Source organism: Camellia sinensis, chromosome 12 (genome assembly GCF_055761805.1).
Source record: "Camellia sinensis isolate YWXY chromosome 12, ASM5576180v1, whole genome shotgun sequence".
Lineage (NCBI taxonomy): Eukaryota > Viridiplantae > Streptophyta > Magnoliopsida > Ericales > Theaceae > Camellia > Camellia sinensis.
The window spans coordinates 954,744-967,500 of record NC_138972.1 but is presented as its reverse complement, the minus strand read 5'-3'; positions in this window follow the sequence as shown (position 1 = coordinate 967,500).

The following is a 12,757-nucleotide window of genomic DNA, read 5'->3' as shown; positions in this document are numbered from 1 at the left end:
GGCCTCGGCCCGCATGCCTTGCCACGGCGTCGCCCAACATGCCATGCCACGGCCTCGGCCCGCATGCCTTGCCACGGCCTCGGTCGCGCATGCCATGCCACCGCGTTGCCCGGCATGCCATGCCTTGGCCTCGGTCAACATGCCATGCCACGGCCTCGGCCTCGGCCCGCATGCCTTGCTACGGCGTCGCCCAACATGCAGTGCCACGGCCTCGGCCCGCATGCCATGCCACGGCCTCGGCCCGCATGCCTTGCCACGGCCTCGGCCGCGCATGCCATGCCACCGCGTTGCCCGGCATGCCATGCCTTGGCCTCGGTCAACATGCCATGCCACAGCCTCGGCCTCGGCCCGCATGCCTTGCTACGGCGTCGCCCAACATGCAGTGCCACGGCCTCGGCCCGCATGCCATGCCACGGCCTCGGCCCGCATGCCTTGCCACGGCGTCGCCCAACATGCCATGCCACGGCCTCGGCCCGCATGCCTTGCCACGGCCTCGGCCGCGCATGCCATGCCACCGCGTTGCCCGGCATGCCATGCCTTGGCCTCGGTCAACATGCCATGCCACGGCCTCGGCCTCGGCCCGCATGCCTTGCTACGGCGTCGCCCAACATGCAGTGCCACGGCCTCGGCCCGCATGCCATGCCACGGCCTCGGCCCGCATGCCTTGCCACGGCGTCGCCCAACATGCCATGCCACGGCCTCGGCTAGCATGCCATGCCACGGCCTCGGCCCGCATGCCTTGCCAAGGCGTTGCCCAACATGCCATGCCATGCCATGCCACGGCCTCGGCCCGCATGTCATGCCAAGGCGTAGCCCAACATGCCATGCCACGGCCTCGGCCCGCATGCCTTGCCACGGCGTTGCCCAGCATGCCATGCCACCGCGTTGCCCGGCATGCCATGCCTTAGCCTTGGCCAGCATGGCATGCCACGGCCTCGGCCATCATGCCATGCCACGGCCTCGGCCCGCATGCCTTGCCACGGCGTTGCCCAACATGCCATGCCACGGCCTCGGCCCGCATGCCATGCCATGCCATGCCTTGGCCTTGGCCAGCATGACATGCCACGGCCTCGGCCCGCATGCCTTGCTACGGCGTCGCCCAACAAGCCATGCCACGACCTCGGCCCGCATGACATGCCACGGCCTCGGACCGCATGCCTTGCTACGGCGTCGCCCCACATGCCATGCCACGGCCTCGGCCCGCATGCCATGCCACGGCCTCGGCCCGCATGACATGCCACGGCCTCGGCCATCATGCCATGCCACGGCCTCGGCCCGTATGCCTTGCCACGGCGTTGCCCAACATGCCATGCCACGGCCTCGGCCCGCATGCCATGCCATGCCACGGCCACGGCCCGCATGCCATGCCACGGCCACGGCCTCGGCCCGCATGCCTTGCTACGGCGTCGCCCAACATGCCATGCCACGGCCTCGGCCCGCATGCCGTGCCACGGCCTCGGCCCGCATGCCGTGCCACGGCCTTGGCCCGCATGCCTTGCCACGGCGTTGCCCAACATGCCATGCCACGGCCTCGGCCCGCATGCCATGCCATGCCACGGCCCGCATGTCTTGCCACGGCGTTGCCAAACATGCCATGCCACGGCCTCGGCCCGCATGCCTTGCGACGGCGTCGCCCAACATGCCATGCCACGGCCACGGCCCGCATGCCATGCCACGGCCTCGGCCCGCATGCCATGCCACGGCCTCGGCCCGCATGCCTTGCTGCGGTGTTGCCCAACATGCCATGCCACGGCCTCGGCCCGCATGCCTTGCCACCGCGTTGCCCAGCATGCCATGCCACCGCGTTGCCCGGCGTGCCATGCCTTAGCCTTGGCCAACATGTCGAGCCACGGCCTCGGCCCGCATGCCATGCCATGCCACAGCCCGCATGTCTTGCCACGGCGTTGCCAAACATGCCATGCCACGGCCTCGGCCCGCATGACGTGCCACGGCCTCGGCCCGCATGACATGCCACGGCCTCGGCCCGCATGCCTTGCTACGGCGTCGCCCAACATGCCTTGCCACGGCCTCGGCCCGCATGCCATGCCACGGCCTCGGCCCGCATGACATGCCACGGCCTCGGCCCGCATGCCTTGCCACGACGCCGCCCAACTTGCCATGCCACGGCCTCGGCCCGCATGCCATGCCACGGCCTCGGCCCGCATGACATGCCACGGCCTCGTCCCGCATGCCTTGCTACGGCGTCGCCCAACATGCCATGCCACGGCCTCGGCCCGCATGCCATGCCACGGCCTCGGCCCGCATGACATGCCACGGCCTCGGACCGCATGCCTTGCTACGGCGTCGCCCAACATGCCATGCCACGGCCTCGGCCCGCATGCCACGGCACGGCCTCGGCCCGCATGCCTTGCTACGGCGTCGCCCAACATGCCATGCCACGGCCTCGGCCCGCATGCCATGCCACGGCCTCGGCCCGCATGACATGCCACGGCCTCGGACCGCATGCCTTGCTACGGCGTCGCCCAACATGCCATGCCACGGCCTCGGCCCGCATGCCACGGCACGGCCTCGGCCCGCATGCCTTGCTACGGCGTCGCCCAACATGCCATGCCACGGCCTCGGCCCGCATGCCATGCCACGGCCTCGGCCCGCATGACATGCCACGGCCTCGGACCGCATGCCTTGCTACGGCGTCGCCCAACATGCCATGCCACGGCCTCGGCCCGCATGCCATGCCACGGCCTCGGCCCGCATGCCATGCCACGGCCTCGGCCCGCATGCCTTGCTGCGGCGTTGCCCAACATGCCATGCCACGGCCTCGGCCCGCATGCCTTGCCACCGCGTTGCCCAGCATGCCATGCCACCGCGTTGCCCGGCGTGCCATGCCTTAGCCTTGGCCAACATGTCGAGCCACGGCCTCGGCCCGCATGCCATGCCATGCCACGGCCCGCATGTCTTGCCACGGCGTGGCCAAACATGCCATGCCACGGCCTCGGCCCGCATGACGTGCCACGGCCTCGGCCCGCATGACCTGCCACGGCCTCGGCCCGCATGCCTTGCTACGGCGTCGCCCAACATGCCTTGCCACGGCCTCGGCCCGCATGCCATGCCACGGCCTCGGCCCGCATGACATGCCACGGCCTCGGCCAGCATGCCTTGCCACGACGCCGCCCAACTTGCCATGCCACGGCCTCGGCCCGCATGCCATGCCACGGCCTCGGCCCGCATGACATGCCACGGCCTCGGCCCGCATGCCTTGCTACGGCGTCGCCCAACATGCCATGCCACGGCCTCGGCCCGCATGCCATGCCACGGCCTCGGCCCGCATGACATGCCACGGCCTCGGACCGCATGCCTTGCTACGGCGTCGCCCAACATGCCATGCCACGGCCTCGGCCCGCACGCCACGGCACGGCCTCGGCCCGCATGCCTTGCTACGGCGTCGCCCAACATGCCATGCCACGGCCTCGGCCCGCATGCCATGCCACGGCCTCGGCCCGCATGACATGCCACGGCCTCGGACCGCATGCCTTGCTACGGCGTCGCCCAACATGCCATGCCACGGCCTCGGCCCGCATGCCATGCCACGGCCTCGGCCCGCATGACATGCCACGGCCTCGGCCCGCATGCCTTGCTACGGCGTCGCCCAACATGCCTTGCCACGGCCTCGGCCCGCATGCCATGCCACGGCCTCGGCCCGCATGCCTTGCCACGACGTCGCCCAACTTGCCATGCCACGGCCTCGGCCCGCATGCCATGCCACGGCCTCGGCGCGCATGACATGCCACGGCCTCGGCCCGCATGCCATGCTACGGCGTCGCCCAACATGCCATGCCACGGCCTCGGCCCGCATGCCATGCCACGGCCTCGGCCCGCATGCCACGGCACGGCCTCGGCCCGCATGCCTTGCTACGGCGTCGCCCAACATGCCATGCCACGGCCTCGGCCCGCATGCCATGCCACGGCCTCGGCCCGCATGACATGCCACGGCCTCGGACCGCATGCCTTGCTACGGCGTCGCCCAACATGCCATGCCACGGCCTCGGCCCGCATGCCATGCCACGGCCTCGGCCCGCATGCCATGCCACGGCCTCGGCCCGCATGCCTTGCTGCGGCGTTGCCCAACATGCCATGCCACGGCCTCGGCCCGCATGCCTTGCCACCGCGTTGCCCAGCATGCCATGCCACCGCGTTGCCCGGCGTGCCATGCCTTAGCCTTGGCCAACATGTCGAGCCACGGCCTCGGCCCGCATGCCATGCCATGCCACGGCCCGCATGTCTTGCCACGGCGTGGCCAAACATGCCATGCCACGGCCTCGGCCCGCATGACGTGCCACGGCCTCGGCCCGCATGACCTGCCACGGCCTCGGCCCGCATGCCTTGCTACGGCGTCGCCCAACATGCCTTGCCACGGCCTCGGCCCGCATGCCATGCCACGGCCTCGGCCCGCATGACATGCCACGGCCTCGGCCAGCATGCCTTGCCACGACGCCGCCCAACTTGCCATGCCACGGCCTCGGCCCGCATGCCATGCCACGGCCTCGGCCCGCATGACATGCCACGGCCTCGGCCCGCATGCCTTGCTACGGCGTCGCCCAACATGCCATGCCACGGCCTCGGCCCGCATGCCATGCCACGGCCTCGGCCCGCATGACATGCCACGGCCTCGGCCCGCATGCCTTGCTACGGCGTCGCCCAACATGCCTTGCCACGGCCTCGGCCCGCATGCCATGCCACGGCCTCGGCCCGCATGCCTTGCCACGACGTCGCCCAACTTGCCATGCCACGGCCTCGGCCCGCATGCCATGCCACGGCCTCGGCGCGCATGACATGCCACGGCCTCGGCCCGCATGCCATGCTACGGCGTCGCCCAACATGCCATGCCACGGCCTCGGCCCGCATGCCATGCCACGGCCTCGGCCCGCATGCCACGGCACGGCCTCGGCCCGCATGCCTTGCTACGGCGTCGCCCAACATGCCATGCCACGGCCTCGGCCCGCATGCCATGCCACGGCCTCGGCCCGCATGACATGCCACGGCCTCGGACTGCATGCCTTGCTACGGCGTCGCCCAACATGCCATGCCACAGCCACGGCCCGCACGCCGTGCCACGGCCTCGGCCTCGGCCCGCATGCCTTGCTACGACGTTGGCCAACATGCCATGCCACGGCCCCGGCCCGCATGCCATGCCACCGCGTTGCCCGGCGTGCCATGCCTTAGCCTTGGCCAACATGTCGTGCCACGGCCTCGGCCCGCATGCCATGCCATGCCACGGCCCTCATGTCTTGCCACGGCGTTGCCAAACATGCCATGCCACGGCCTCGGCCCGCATGCCTTGCTACGGCGTCGCCCAACATGCCATGACATGCCACGGCCTCGGCCCGCATGCCTTGCTACGGCGTCGCCCAACAAGCCATGCCACGGCCTCGGCCCGCATGCCATGCCACGGCCTCGGCCCGCATGCCTTGCGACGGCGTCGCCCAACATGCCATGCCACGGCCTCTGCCCGCATGCCATGCCACGGCCTCGGCCCGCGTGACATGCCACGGCCTCGGCCCGCATGCCTTGCCACGACGTCGCCCAACTTGCCATGCCACGGCCTCGGCCCGCATGCCATGCCACGGCCTCGGCTCGCATGACATGCCACGGCCTCGGCCCGCATGCCTTGCTACGGCGTCGCCCAACATGCCATGCCACGGCCTCGGCCCGCATGCCATGCCATGCCATGGCCTCGGCCCGCATGACATGCCACGGCCTCGGACCGCATGCCTTGCTACGGCGTCGCCCAACATGCCATGCCACGGCCCCGGCCCGCATGCCTTGCCACCGCGTTGCCCGGCGTGCCATGCCTTAGCCTTGGCCAACATGTCGTGCCACGGCCTCGGCCCGCATGCCATGCCATGCCACGGCCCGCATGTCTTGCCACGGCGTTGCCAAACATGCCATGCCACGGCCTCGGCCCGCATGCCTTGCCACGGCCTCGGCCAACATGCCATGCCACGGCCTCGGCCCGCATGCCATGCCACGGCCTCGGCCCGCATGACATGCCACGGCCTCGGCCCGCATGCCTTGCTACGGCGTCGCCCAACATGCCATGCCACGGCCTCGGCCCGCATGCCCTTCTACGGCGTTGCCCAACATGCCATGCCACGGCCTCGGCCCGCATGCCTTGCCACCGCGTTGCCCAGCATGCCATGCCACCGCGTTGCCCGGCGTGCCATGCCTTAGCCTTGGCCAACATGTCGTGCCACGGCCTCGGCCCGCATGCCATGCCACGGACGGCCTCGGCCCGCATGCCATGCCACGGCCTCGGCCCGCATGTCTTGCCACGGCGTTGCCCAACATGCCATGCCACGGCCTCGGCTCCCATGCCTTGCCACCGCGCTGCCCAGCATGCCAATGCACCGCGTTGCCCGTCGTGCCATGCCTTAGCCTTGGCCAACATGCCACGCCACGGCCTCGGCCCGCATGGCTTGCCAGGGCGTTGCCCAACATGCCATGCCACGGCCTCGGCCCGCATGTCTTGCCACGGCGTTGCCCAACATGCCATGCCATGCCACGCCACGGCCTCGGCCCGCATGCCATGCCACGGCCTCGGCCCGCATGCCATGCCATGCCACGGCCTCGGCCCGCATGCCATGCCACGGCCTCGGCCAGCATGCCATGCCAAGGCCTCGGCCCGCATGCCTTGCCACGGCGTTGCCCAGCATGCCATGCCACCGCGTTGCCCAGCGGGCCGTGCCGCGGCCTCGGCCCGCATGCCTTGCGACTGCCTTGGCCAGCGTGCCATGCCTTAGCCTTGGCCTACATGCCATGCCACTGCCTTGGCCAGCATGTCGTGCCACCGCCACGGCCAGCATGCCATGCCGGTCCGTTGCCCAGCATGCCACGGCCGTGGCGGCATGGCAAGCCACGGCCTCGGCCAGCATGCCATGCCACGGCCTCGGCCAGCATGCCATGGCACTGTCTTGGTCAGCATGCCATGCCATGGCACCGCCTTGTCCAGCACGCCGTGCCGCAGCGTTGGCCAGCATGCCTTGGCCGGCATGCCATGCCAATGCCTTGGGCCAACATGGCGTGCCACGGGCTGGGCCATGCCGGTCCGTTGCCCGGCATGCCACGGCCGTGGCGGCATGGCAAGCCACGGCCTCGGCCAGCATGCCATGCCCCGGCCTCGCCCAGCATGCCATGGCACGGTCTTGGTCAGCATGCCATGCCATGGCACCGCCTTGTGCAGCGTTGGCCAGCATGCCTTGGCCGGCATGCCATGCCAATGCCTTGGGCCAACATGGCGTGCCACGGGCTGGGCGAGCACGGCATGCCACGGGCTGGGCGAGCATGCCACGCCACGGCCTTGGCTAGCAGCAAGGCATGCCACGGCCTCGGCGAGCATGCCATGCCATGCCAAGGCCAAGGCCAAAGCCAAGGCCAAGGCAGTGGGCAAGGCCAAGTCCCTGTGCAAGGCATGGCCAAGGCCGCGGGCAAAGGCCAAGGCCAAGGCCAAGGCCATGGCGTGCCACCGCCTCGATCGATCTTTTTGAACATGATTCTTTTATAATCTTACCCAAACCGTGCAACACAATTAAAAATGCACTACAATCAATTTTAAATGTCATTCCCTATTTTTTTGCAATTTTTCTGGAGCTTTTCGAATTTTTAAAGCCCTTATTTGGCATAAAAAAATCAAAATAAAATAAAAAAAATGAAAAAAATAATTTAATAATTTCTATAATTACTAGTGAATCATCCTTTAATTATGGGAATTTTTCCATAATTTTTTGACTGTTTTTATTAATTTTTATTATTTTTTAAGTATTAATATCGAAATAAATTAAAATAAAATATTTTCTGTAAAAAAATATTTTTTTTAATTTTTTTTATGGTGTATTAAATTATTTCCTACAACTTTCATGTTGAAAGTTTTGGCAAAAAACCATTACTTTTTAAAAAAACCCCATTATGACTCCTCGAACATGCTTGATGTTTCCTCCTGCCAGATTGAAAAGGGCTTAACAGGCTATTATAAGGGGGGGGCACCTCCCTTGCCCAGGGCAAGGCAGTGGCAGGTACGCCCCATGTTGGGCGCGGCCTGGGCTGCGGCCTTGGGTTACATGCACTGCGGCTCGACCGCGGCCTGGGCTGCGGCCTGGGGCGGCTCGGCCGCGGCCTTGGGCGGCCTGGACCGCGGCCTTGGGCGGCCTTGGGCGGCCTTGCGCGGCCTGGGCGCGGCCTTGGGCGGCCTGGGCGCGGCCTTGGGCGGCCTGGGCGCGGCCTTGCGCGGCCTGGGCGCGGCCTTGGGCGGCCTGGGCGCGGCCTTGCGCGGCCTGGGCGGCCTGGGCGCGGCCTTGCGCGGCCTGGGCGCGGCCTTGGGCAGCATGGCGTGGCATGCGCGCGGGCGTGGGCGGCCTGGCATGCGCGCGGCATGGGCAGCACGGCATGGCATGCGCACGGCCTGGGCGGCCTGGCATGCAGCCGGCCTGGCATGCCCGCGGCGTGGGCAGCACGGCATGGCATGCGCACGGCCTGGGCGGCCTGGCATGCAGCCGGCCTGGCATGCCCGCGGCGTGGGCAGCACGGCATGGCATGCGCACGGCCTGGGCGGCCTGGCATGCAGCCGGCCTGGGCAGCACGGCATGGCATGCGCACGGCCTGGGCGGCCTGGCATGCCCGCGGCGTGGGCAGCGTGGCCTGTGCGAATACCGCGCGCGTGGTCTTTTGACCACGGTGCGCGTGTTGCGCGCATGGTCGCGCACGCCTTTGCACGCCTTCGCACGCAACGCACGTCTAGTGATAAGAACCGCAGCCAAGGCAGCCCAGCCCCAAGGCCAAGGCCAGCAGCATGGCATGCCACGGCGAAGGCAGCCCAGCCAAAGCCAGCAGCATGCCATGCCAAGGCCAGCAGCATGCCATGCCACGACCAAGGCAGGCCAGCCAAAGCCAGCAGCATGCCATGCCAAGGCCAAGGCCAGCAGCATGCCATGCCACGGCCAAGGCAGCCCAGCCAAAGCCAGCAGCATGCCATGCCAAGGCCAAGGCCAGCAGCATGCCATGCCACGGCCAAGGCAGCCCAGCCAAAGCCAGCAGCATGCCATGCCAAGGCCTAGGCCAGCAGCATGCCATGCCACGGCCAAGGCAGGCCAGCCAAAGCCAGCAGCATGCCATGCCAAGGCCAAGGCCAGCAGCATGCCATGCCACGGCCAAGGCAGCCCAGCCAAAGCCAGCAGCATGCCATGCCAAGGCCTAGGCCAGCAGCATGCCATGCCACGGCCAAGGCAGGCCTGCCAAAGCCAGCAGCATGCCATGCAAAGGCCAAGGCCAGCAGCATGCCATGCCACGGCCAAGGCAGCCCAGCCAAAGCCAGCAGCATGCCATGCCAAGGCCAAGGCCAGCAGCATGCCATGCCACGGCCAAGGCAGCCCAGCCAAAGCCAGCAGCATGCCATGCCAAGGCCTAGGCCAGCAGCATGCCATGCCACGGCCAAGGCAGGCAAGCCAAAGCCAGCAGCATGCCATGCCAAGGCCAAGGCCAGCAGCATGCCATGCCACGGCCAAGGCAGCCCAGCCAAAGCCAGCAGCATGCCATGCCAAGGCCTAGGCCAGCAGCATGGCATGCCACGGCGAAGGCAGGCAAGCCAAAGCCAGCAGCATGCCATGCCAAGGCCAGCAGCATGCCATGCCACGGCCAAGGCAGGCCAGCCAAAGCCAGCAGCATGCCATGCCAAGGCCAAGGCCAGCAGCATGCCATGCCACGGCCAAGGCAGCCCAGCCAAAGCCAGCAGCATGCCATGCCAAGGCCAAGGCCAGCAGCATGCCATGCCACGGCCAAGGCAGCCCAGCCAAAGCCAGCAGCATGCCATGCCAAGGCCTAGGCCAGCAGCATGCCATGCCACGGCCAAGGCAGGCCAGCCAAAGCCAGCAGCATGCCATGCCAAGGCCAAGGCCAGCAGCATGCCATGCCACGGCCAAGGCAGCCCAGCCAAAGCCAGCAGCATGCCATGCCAAGGCCAAGGCCAGCAGCATGCCATGCCACGGCCAAGGCAGCCCAGCCAAAGCCAGCAGCATGCCAAGCCAAGGCCAAGGCCAGCAGCATGCCATGCCACGGCCAAGGCAGCCCAGCCAAAGCCAGCAGCATGCCATGCCAAGGCCAAGGCCAGCAGCATGCCATGCCACGGCCAAGGCAGCCCAGCCAAAGCCAGCAGCATGCCATGCCAAGGCCTAGGCCAGCAGCATGCCATGCCACGGCCAAGGCAGGCAAGCCAAAGCCAGCAGCATGCCATGCCAAGGCCAAGGCCAGCAGCATGCCATGCCACGGCCAAGGCAGCCCAGCCAAAGCCAGCAGCATGCCATGCCAAGGCCTAGGCCAGCAGCATGGCATGCCACGGCGAAGGCAGGCAAGCCAAAGCCAGCAGCATGCCATGCCAAGGCCAGCAGCATGCCATGCCACGGCCAAGGCAGGCCAGCCAAAGCCAGCAGCATGCCATGCCAAGGCCAAGGCCAGCAGCATGCCATGCCACGGCCAAGGCAGCCCAGCCAAAGCCAGCAGCATGCCATGCCAAGGCCAAGGCCAGCAGCATGCCATGCCACGGCCAAGGCAGCCCAGCCAAAGCCAGCAGCATGCCATGCCAAGGCCTAGGCCAGCAGCATGCCATGCCACGGCCAAGGCAGGCCAGCCAAAGCCAGCAGCATGCCATGCCAAGGCCAAGGCCAGCAGCATGCCATGCCACGGCCAAGGCAGCCCAGCCAAAGCCAGCAGCATGCCATGCCAAGGCCTAGGCCAGCAGCATGCCATGCCACGGCCAAGGCAGGCCTGCCAAAGCCAGCAGCATGCCATGCAAAGGCCAAGGCCAGCAGCATGCCATGCCACGGCCAAGGCAGCCCAGCCAAAGCCAGCAGCATGCCATGCCAAGGCCAAGGCCAGCAGCATGCCATGCCACGGCCAAGGCAGCCCAGCCAAAGCCAGCAGCATGCCATGCCAAGGCCTAGGCCAGCAGCATGCCATGCCACGGCCAAGGCGGGCAAGCCAAAGCCAGCAGCATGCCATGCCAAGGCCAAGACCAGCAGCATGCCGTGCCACGGCCAAGGCAGCCCAGCCAAAGCCAGCAGCATGCCATGCCAAGGCCTAGGCCAGCAGCATGCCATGCCACGGCCAAGGCAGGCAAGCCAAAGCCAGCAGCATGCCATGCCAAGGCCAAGGCCAGCAGCATGCCATGCCACGGCCAAGGCAGCCCAGCCAAAGCCAGCAGCATGCCATGCCAAGGCCAAGGCCAGCAGCATGCAGTGCCACGGCCAAGGCAGGCCTGCCAAAGCCAGCAGCATGCCATGCCAAGGCCAAGGCCATCAGCATGCCATGCCACGGCCAAGGCAGCCCAGCCAAAGCCAGCAGCATGCCATGCCAAGGCCTAGGCCAGCAGCATGCAGTGCCACGGCCAAGGCAGGCCTGCCAAAGCCAGCAGCATGCCATGCCGAGGCCAAGGCCAGCAGCATGCCCTGCCACAGCCAAGGCAGCCCAGCCAAAGCCAACAGCATGCCATGCCAAGGCCAAGGCCAGCAGCATGCCATGCCACGGCCAAGGCAGCCCAGCCAAAGCCAGCAGCATGCCATGCCAAGGCCTAGGCCAGCAGCATGCAGTGCCACGGCCAAGGCAGGCCTGCCAAAGCCAGCAGCATGCCATGCCAAGGCCAAGGCCAGCAGCATGCCATGCCACGGCCAAGGCAGCCCGGCCAAAGCCAGCAGCATGCCATGCCAAGGACAAGGCCAGCAGCATGCCATGCCACGGCCAAGGCAGGCCGGCCAAAGCCAGCAGCATGCCAAGCCAAGGCCAAGGCCAGCAGCATGCCATGCCACGGCCAAGGCAGCCCAGCCAAAGCCAGCAGCATGCCATGCCAAGGCCTAGGCCAGCAGCATGCCATGCCACGGCCAAGGCAGCCCAGCCAAAGCCAGCAGCATGCCATGCCAAGGCCTAGGCCAGCAGCATGCAGTGCCACGGCCAAGGCAGGCCTGCCAAAGCCGGCAGCATGCCATGCCAAGGCCAAGGCCAGCAGCATGCCATGCCACGGCCAAGGCAGCCCGGCCAAAGCCAGCAGCATGCCATGCCAAGGCCAAGGCCAGCAGCATGCCATGCCACGGCCAAGGCAGGCCAGCCAAAGCCAGCAGCATGCCTTGCCAAGGCCAAGGCCAGCAGCATGCCATGCCACGGCCAAGGCAGCCCAGCCAAAGCCAGCAGCATGCCATGCCAAGGCCAAGGCCAGCAGCATGCCATGCCACGGCCAAGGCAGCCCAGCCAAAGCCAGCAGCATGCCAAGCCAAGGCCAAGGCCAGCAGCATGCCATGCCACGGCCAAGGCAGCCCAGCCAAAGCCAGCAGCATGCCATGCCAAGGCCAAGGCCAGCAGCATGCCATGCCACGGCCAAGGCAGCCCAGCCAAAGCCAGCAGCATGCCATGCCAAGGCCTAGGCCAGCAGCATGCCATGCCACGGCCAAGGCAGGCAAGCCAAAGCCAGCAGCATGCCATGCCAAGGCCAAGGCCAGCAGCATGCCATGCCACGGCCAAGGCAGCCCAGCCAAAGCCAGCAGCATGCCATGCCAAGGCCTAGGCCAGCAGCATGGCATGCCACGGCGAAGGCAGGCAAGCCAAAGCCAGCAGCATGCCATGCCAAGGCCAGCAGCATGCCATGCCACGGCCAAGGCAGGCCAGCCAAAGCCAGCAGCATGCCATGCCAAGGCCAAGGCCAGCAGCATGCCATGCCACGGCCAAGGCAGCCCAGCCAAAGCCAGCAGCATGCCATGCCAAGGCCAAG